We start from the raw sequence: 6182 nt of genomic DNA, 5'->3' as shown, positions 1-6182 counted from the left end.
TTTTGGTATATTGCTTGATAAATTTTCCAAACTTAATTCTGAAGAAAATATAATTATGATTATATTAGAGGGATTTTAATTCTTAATCTCTTTTATTTCAGAATTCTCAGTTGACCATTGGACCCCATTGTCAATGGCGTAATGGATAATTCTTTAATGCCATCAAAAATGCAAACCTAAATTTACAGCTCCTCCTAACTCATTCCAATTTTAGAATCGGCTGAATTCATTTTTCGAATTTCAACTTGATAGTTAACCTATATTTCTGATCTTTTGTTTATAAAAGGGGCTCATAGCAAAAACAGTACATCAACTATAAGTTAGTTCAGATTGTTACCACCAGCTTTAAATGTGGTAAACTTTTTAGCATATAGTAGTCATTTTCCTACGAAATTGAATTTTTCCTAAATTCAATATAAGGGTAATAGGCCCAAATAATTTGAAAAAAAAAAACTTTCATTAGTACATTGAACTATTTTTCCTCTCTATTAATATATTCAATCTGATTTTATCTCTTCACTCAACACATTAAATAGTAACAATTTCTAAATTCTCAAATAAATGAAGAGTAAATGTTGTGTAATATGAATCATTTATGTCATTTTGGTACGCCCATCAATAGAAGTCTCGTTTCTATTCAATTATAAATGGTAAGTATGTCACATATTTCACTCACTCATTTTATTCATATTTTATTATAAAATTAATGTATAAATATGATATTCATATCTTACTAATTATTTCAACTTACACTTTTTCATGGAATTTCTTAAAACTCATGAGAAAAAAAGAGATTTTTAATTACGGATGGAAAGAGGATTCATAACGCTTATTTAAGATGATTGACTCAAATAAATTCCAAACCTACATATACAAATAATAATTATTTTAGTTGATTTAATAATAAACAAGTACTAGTACAGTAGCAATAACGTTTTCAAATACTCTGCACCCCAAATAATGTATACCTACGCCCAAAAATGAATGCCTAATAACAGCCTAGAAGTTGATATTTTGGAAAATCTATTTATTAGCTTTTGCCAGAATTATTAATTAATCAATATTAGTACCTTTTTTATTGAGAAATATTTAATCTTTTAAGTAGTATTAACTTTTAAGTTTTAGAAAATCAGTATTTGCAGAGATTATTAGCTTTTGCCAGAATAGTTAATTGATAAGTTTTACTTTTCCTTTATCGAGATATATTTACTCTTTTAAATATTAACTTTTTCTATAAAAATGACACCTTTTTTTTTCTAGAAATCTAGTCAGGACTGAAGATTCTCAAACTGCGGCCACACTTATTTTCTCGCCCTGTTCACCACAACCTAAAATTCCTTATCCCCTTGTCTTCTTTTTTTTTCCTTTTCTTTTTTCTTTTTATTCCTTTTATTTAAGAAAAAACTTTTAAAATTCAATTACTATTATTATGGTTATCAACCATGGAATTACTAATTAGCATATGGAATATTAATTGTAAGCTTAGACATGATTAGTTTTCAATTAGGTTTTTAACCCTTGCTATTATGGAATACAATCGGGATATACTCTAGTGTTTGGGTTGCGTGTTCATCATATGTTCGGCCTCAAGGCTCACACTATTAATTTCATTTTAGTGAATTAACAAATACTCCAGGGTTTTTTATACATGGAATAAAAAATGTTTAAGTTAATTACACTATAAAATTTTAATAATCAATTAATTATTAAAAAGTTCAGTTTAACTATAGAAAGAACAAATCAACTATTATAAAAGTAATTTTCTTCTGCTAAAGTCATCATATTGTTTTGATAATTGGAATCCAATTAATACTGACACATTTTTTGCAATTATTGCTTATATATTCCAATTCGGACTCACGTGTATAGTGATATTCTCGACAATTATGTTTAAAACTTGTTACATATGTTTATTATAGGTCGAAATATAGCTACCAAACTTGTACTAGCAAAAGCGATCAAAACGATACATAATATAAATAGTGTGAACCTACCCAAATTTATGACCAAACAATGGGTGCACTTGTTCAAGCCCTAACAAATCCATAGACCTCAAATTAAACGTGTCTAAAATAGTAGCATTATTACGTTGAGTTAACATAATATAATCCAATTTCTTTGGACCTTCCAAGAAAACCAAAATATTGAATAAATAATAATTCATGATCATTTTAGTGATCAAGAGTACTAAGGTCGACTTTCTTATAAATTTTTGTATATCGATGTAGTGATGTATTATAAAATGACCCAATTGACAACCTAAAGTGATATCCCACCAACATATATAAAATTTACTATTGAAAATTTATATGGCTAATGCAATTATACAATATTGTTAGCTGGCTGGCTATTGGTACAATATAATGACAAGGTATCTCTGGCATGGGACCTCTGAATAAGATGGATAACTATAAAGTTTCCCAAATTAACTCACGTAACAAATTATACTTGTAGTTGTTTTATTATATATTAGTGCAATGATAATTTTATGAAATTAAAATAAGTTGGGGTTCTGATTGATTTCTAAAAAATTATTAAGTGATGCGATTGGGAGCAAACTGTATCCCACGTCGGAGAGCCAACTAGAATTGCAAGCATATATATTATGAGCTAATCCCAATTCCATTAGTAAAATCTTAATTGGCCAGAAGAGATTAACAAATTTTAAGACGGGTGATTCCGAAAAGTCGTGAATTTCACAATGGATCTTAATTGGACATGAATCATTGCTGGAAGGCAACGACACAACCACCAACAGTGCAATTTGTATAAAATGAAAATAAAATGGGCTCAAGTGGATATCTAACTGAAGGCCTCAAGTGATGCGAATATAGCACAACATCTAGATAAGTTAGTTGTAACATTCGATACAAAAGTAGAGTTATTGTCGGTGCATAAGAATGAATAAAGAGGGGCTCATATTTTTAAAACACCATGAGCATGGATTAATTGAAATGCACCAAAAGAGAGATTCTAATAGAATGGAGGTATTGGATTGCATTTTAGAGGAGACCTTACCTTTCTAAGATGGGTAACTCCTAGGAAGCAACGATGTATCTAGGGTTTCGTATTTAGGTGTACGACAAATAATTACAGTATATAACGTAGTATTGTAGCAGTCGATGGCAATCGTTACTTCAAGGTAGCAGCACAACCAAGAATAGTGTAAATGTCGACTCTTAATTTTCTTTTCTTTTTGTCTCTTTCACCCTCTCTTTCCCTCTACTGCGAATCACAATTATACTAAAAGGAACGTGCAAACTTATGAAGATCTACTATACTTTTAAGTTTCTACGCCATGTGAAATTATTCTTTTAATTTGCACTTTAGTTCGACAATTTAAAGCATTACTAAAAAAGAAAAAAAAATTAAGGACACAAAAATCGAGATATTATTATTTGCATTGAAATTTTTTTAAAAATAATAATAATAATTTATAACGCAAAAGAAAATGTTCCTAATTGAAGGATAAATTAACTTAAATTTTGCTCTTTTGGGATGATTTCATTTGCGTCCTTGCTCTAATTTTAGTTGATGCACCAACAATATACAAGACATTTTATGAATTGTTTATGGTATATTTAGAAACACAAATTAACATTCTTCATTGGATTTTTATTTTTTTTAGTGACTAAGCAACAAGACTATTGTAATTATATGTGCACGGCGTAATATGTTTGCTAAATGAGACTTATTGAAAATATCATACACACACAGAAGGATTGAAAACCAGGTTCTTGCACATCAAAAAAATAGAGAATTCAAGCTCCAAACAGAATAAATTGCATGGAGTACATTCATTAGAATTATATAATTATAATTATCATAATAAATTACATATGAATTTTGAAAACTGAAATACTATAAACCAATAATTAAAGATTTTAGAAAATACCTCAAATTTGTTTAAAATTTTGAAAACTGAAATACTATGGAAGAATGGCATGATATCTATATTGTTATTCTTTTTCCTGAAAAGAAAATAAGGTATGATTTAACTTTTTCTTTCAATAAATTGGGAATAATTGACCATGGTCAAAGTCAGTAATAATAACAACAAATCATTCTGTAAATTTTACTCCGTTAGTTATATTCGTAAATAGAGGTGCCCATGGTTCAGGAACTGGTGGTTCCGGTTTTGGAAATTATTGAACCGGAATCGAACCGCAAGGGTGTTTCGCGTTTACGGTTCCGGTTCCAAAACCGCCGGTTTCGGTTTCGGTTCCGAACCGGTGGTTTTTCGGCGGTTTTATACGGTTCTGAACCGCCGGTTTTTTGCAGCTCCGGCTTGATTTCACGGTTTTCCGGTGGTTTTTCGCGGTTCCGGTTTGGAACCGGCAGTTCCGAAACGATTTCGGTTCGAAAATTTTTGAACCTGAACCGAACCACGATTCAAAAATCGACGGTTTCAGTTCGAAAAAATTCTCACGTTTTCGGTTCGGAACCGTAACCGGCGGTTACGGTTTTCGGTTTTAACCGCCTTTTCGATAAACCTTGGGCAGATCTATTCGTAATACAGTGATCAGTCATTACTCTATTTAAGATAATTTTATTTTTAAAGTATAAACTAATGCTGTTAACCTGGGTGGTCCAATTGCAAAAAGTAATAAGCTCTACAAATGTCACAACTCATGCCATTCCACGAAAAACAATTGATAGAGGGTAGTAGTATTTAAATATTATAAAATCAATAAAATAAGTGAGAGCTAGGGAGAAACCTTACATAAATAAATACTCCTAAAGGTTATTAAAATAGAAAATAAAATTATTTTTTTGGAATAGTTTCGCTTTAAAGACATACTCACACCTCCATCATATTTTTTAGAGTGAACTTCAAAAATGGTCCCTGGACTATGGGTTTATCTCGAAAATGGTCCCTGGACTTTAAAAATATCACCAGTAGTCCCTGGACTAAGGGTTAATATCAAAAACGATATTTTGAGACGAAAATGTCCTTTTGAGGGATTTTGAGGGTTTGGACAATTTGATCTTTTTACACTTTTAACATTTTAAATCTGATATTATTTTAGTTATGTACTAAATCTGATATTATTTCAAAATTATCATTCTTCTTCCCTTTTGTCATCTTTCACTTAGTTTCTTTATTTCAATATTAGATTTAATTTTACAAAATTAAATTTTAAATTTCAGTTTTTAAATATCAATAAATTTTTTTAATTATAAAAATTATTAAATAACAAAAATTATTAGTCATAATCAATATTTGATAGTGTCTAATATTTAATCAATAAGATATAACAACGTCTTAGTTTTAATCAATATTTAATAGCTTTAATCATAAATAGACATTATAACACGGTTTATTCTGAAATAAATATGCGTCTAATGTAAGACTAATATAATTTTCGTTTATTAATTTGAAAACAATCAATCAAAATGACTAGAAAATTTCAACAAAAATACTCCTATACAAAATTTTTAGTCGACTTCATAATATTCAATCACAAGCAATTATAACAACCGAACGAAGGCTAAATAGAATAGCTCTTATTTTTCCATCACGATTAATATTATTTTTCTGTACTTCTTCAATTCAGCTTAATATTATATTAAATAACAAAAATTAATAGTTTTAATCAATATTTATAGTTTCCATGAATTAATAGTTTTAATTAAAAAAATTTATTGATATTTAAAAATTGAAATTTAAAATTTAATTTTATAAAATTAAATCTAATATTGAAATAAAGAAACAAAGTGAAGGATGACAAAAGGGAAGAAAAATGATAATTTTGAAATAATATCAGATTCAGTACATAACTAAAATAATATCAGATTTAAAATGTTAAAAGTATAAAAAGACCAAATTGCCCAAACCCCTCAAAACCCCTCAAAAGGGCATTTTCGTCTCAAAATACCGTTTTTGATATTAACCCTTAGTCCAGGGACTACTGGTGATATTTTTAAAGTCCAGGGACCATTTTCGAGATAAACCTATAGTCCACGGACCATTTTTGAAGTTCACTCTATTTTTTATAATCTGAAGTGATATTCTTTTATAGGAGTACGTTTAACTAAATTGGCAATAAAATGTCTGAATTTATAATAACTATATTTGTTGAGAACGAAATTTCATTTGAGTTTAAGTTTATTAACAATAGTCTAATGTAAAATTAATAAAGTACGAGAAAAATTAAGATAAAAAGTGATTGAAATATTTT

The sequence above is a fragment of the Salvia hispanica genome, chromosome 4 (assembly GCF_029641045.1).
Source record: "Salvia hispanica isolate PSC_SH4W2 chromosome 4, Shi_PSC_v1, whole genome shotgun sequence".
Lineage (NCBI taxonomy): Eukaryota > Viridiplantae > Streptophyta > Magnoliopsida > Lamiales > Lamiaceae > Salvia > Salvia hispanica.
The sequence above is the reverse complement of the archived record's forward strand: the minus strand, read 5'-3'. Positions refer to the sequence as shown.